Consider the following 3,515-nt stretch of genomic DNA (forward strand, 5'->3'; position numbering starts at 1 on the left):
AATTTTAATTTATGATACATATTATGAAAACAATGAATAGTGAGAGAAAATGCCAAGGTGGTGCTATTTTCGATGTGATAACCTCTCCAAAGACATGAATTTTGGGTAGAGACCCGAGTGAAGGAATGGAGTGAACCATGCAAATTTCTCAATAGAGGAGACAGCATGAAGAGCATGAGAGTGCAGATGTTTCAGGAAAGAACACTCTCCAAAATGCCCGGAGCAGACTGGTCAACAAGGAATGTAGGTCGGAGCAGGGTCACCAGATTATGTAGAATCTTAAAGCCAATAAAATGGTTTTTGAATTTTCTTCTGAGAATGATTGGAAGATATAGGAGGAGCTGACAGTGTGACATAGTTATATAAATATATTACACAATTATATAAATGACCTGCCCTCTCCATATAAAATGAATAGAATAGAGTAGAATATAGAATAGAATAGAGTAGACTAGACTAGACTAGACTAGACTAGACTAGACTAGACTAGACTAGACTAGAATAGAATAGAATAGAATAGAATAGAATAGAATAATAGACTGGACTAGACTAGACTAGACTAAAATGGGTTAGAATGGGAAAACAATGAAAACAATTTGGACAGTTAAAAGGCTATTAAAATAGGTTGATAGGACAAATTATGATGATGATGTAGAGTATGATGCAAGCAGTGAATGTATTAAGTGTTTTGTTGAGAAAATAAAAGTATCAAAATGATTATAAGGATTTTGAGCTAAAAAACTAGATAAATGAGTTACCATTCATAGAGATGTTCAATACTACAAAAGATAGAGATTAGAAGGTGAGTATCAGATTTTGTATATGTGAAGTTAGAGATGTCTTTTGGAAATCATAGGGGAAGAGTAAGGTATGTGAATTTTTAATTCAACAGTAAGCTCACAATAAGATAAAAATCTGGCAGTCATAATAGTGCATATGATATTTAATAGCTTAATTAGATGTAATCAACATATAATAAACAGCATGTAGTTGAAATGTGCAATTTGATATGTTTTGATATATGTATAAAAAGTTTCCACATGGCACATTGTAATTCTTTCCTTTCGCTAAACATTCTTTAATACAAAGGGCGGAGATCCCCTTACCTCCCCTCAAAAGAATTATTTCGCACAAATGTCAATAGTGCTGAGATTGAGAAATTGTGGTCTACATCAAGTGATACTATATTATTTCATACATAGTATTAGAACCTTACCAGAGTATGCTTTCTTTTTCTCTCCTTTGCTTTTGCACAGTGTTTTCATAAATTTCAATTTATGTATAACATAAAACCTGCCTTAGAAATACGATCATTTTTGCTTTAAACATTCAATTATATTTAAAGATCTATAAATAATAAGGAAAACTTCTTTAAGACTTGCCTAGTCACCTGTTTTCAGTAATCCTTATTCTTTTGTATATGTTTAGATCTCTCTGGCTGCTTTTAAAAATATTTATAACTCATTTCAGCAAAATCATTATGATGTATCACAGTACATTGTACATTGTACACAGTACATTGTGTTTGTTTTCTGTTTATCTTGCTTGTGGGCATTTTTTTTTTTTTTCACCTCATGGTTCAGGTTTAATCATATTCAGGAAGAGTTTGGTCACTATACTGAAATACTACTTTCTGTCTCTGTCTTTTGCTAATAATTCTAGGACCTCAACTACATGTATGGCACACTGCTTGATATCATCCTAAAATCATTGTAGCTTTGCTTTTAAAAAAACCTTTATTTTCTCTATGCTAAAGATTTAATAGTTTCTATTGCTAAATCTGCAAGTTCACTGATTTATTCTGCCTTATCCATAATAGCTATCAATCTTATTCAGTGAGATTTTCATTTCAGATATTGTCAATTTTATCTCTAAAATTCTAATATGGTTATTTTATTAAAAAACATATTTTTTCTACATTGTGAAGAACATGTTGACTATTAGATAATATTGAAATTATCTATAATAGGTTTTTAAAATTCCTTGTTTGATCATTGATTATCTCTGTCATTTCTGAGTGTGTTAGTATTGGCCATTTTTTTTTAGCTTTGTAAAGAAGGTTTAGATTAGCCATTACTTTTACAACTAAGTTATACTTAGTTGTTAATGCTCTCTACTGAATGCTCTAGTTGGGTAACATGAACTCTTAATGCTGGCAAGTCACATCAGGAGTATGTCTCCCTCAAAAACGAGACACAAGATGCTGCTCCTAGAATTAGCATTCTTTAAGAAATGATGTCTTTTAAGAGATGAATGGATAAACTGGCTATACCATGAAACACTATTCGGTAATAAAAAAAGAAAAAAAAAAAGAGCTGTTGAGTCATGTGCATTTTGCTGGGTAAAACAAACAAGATTCAAAGGCTACTTATTGTATGATTCAATTCAAAGGAAATTCTAGAAACTGTGAAACTAAAGGATAGAACACAGGAAGTTATTGCTAGTGGTTGAAGTATCTTGGAATGGTTGGCTACAAAGCGGGGTACTGGAGATATTTTAAGGTAATGAAACTATTGTCTGTGATACTGCTGTGGTGGAAACATTAGACAATGACTTTTTCAACATCTACAGGACTGTATATGACTTAGGTGAGATTTAATGCATGCATATTAAAATACAAGATTATTTAGAAAATTGGAGGATTCCAGGATGAACTGAAGACTGTGACAAGTGAACCTGAAACTATTACAAATTTAAGATTAACCTCACTAAAATGGCAGGGGGAAAATGCAAGCTGACCTAAATAACTTTACAAAACTATTTTAACTAGGAACTCTAGATTTGAGTAGAAGCTAAAGATTTTTAAAGAAACAAAAAATAAAAAAAACTGTATTTAAACAGTTTTGTTGTTTGTAATTTTGTTTTTTAAAATAATATAGATTTCTATATTAAGAATAATTTGTCTGTATTGTTAGGTTGAAAACAAGTAAATATATGGTAGAAAATAGGAATCAGGTTTCTCATTCTCAGAGAAAGAAATTACAAACCACTAGACAAAAGACTAAAATGAACCTTGTACTGAATTAGACTTGAAGACTTTAGTATGAATTCGTATTTATACACACAAACACACACACATATGGAAACAGAAGGATAGAGATAAGTATATATACAAACCATTACACATATATGTGTGTGTATACATATATCTCTGTCACCCTGTCCCTGTATGTATTTAAAGCTAGTTCTGTATGTTGAGAGTCCCTAGATACAGTGAGACCTTTGTAATAATGTGCATGTACAAAGCCCAGATTCTGGTTTCTCTGCACAATTCTCTTTAAAAGGAACCAGGGATCCTTTAAGAAATGGCTTATGCTAGAACTGAGACAGGAAAAATACAAGATGAGCCTGGAACATCATGTAATGCTATAAAATAAGGAAGTGTTCAAAAACAAACTAATGGAAATGCATCAGAATGATACAGCAGTCAACCTAAAAGAATTTGCGATGGCCAAAGATGGAATTATTTGAGCAACACAATAGAAAATGTAGTATTGGATTATAATCTGTAGTAT

This window comes from Pteropus vampyrus, unplaced genomic scaffold (assembly GCF_000151845.1).
Source record: "Pteropus vampyrus isolate Shadow unplaced genomic scaffold, Pvam_2.0 Scaffold8, whole genome shotgun sequence".
NCBI classification, from domain to species: domain Eukaryota; kingdom Metazoa; phylum Chordata; class Mammalia; order Chiroptera; family Pteropodidae; genus Pteropus; species Pteropus vampyrus.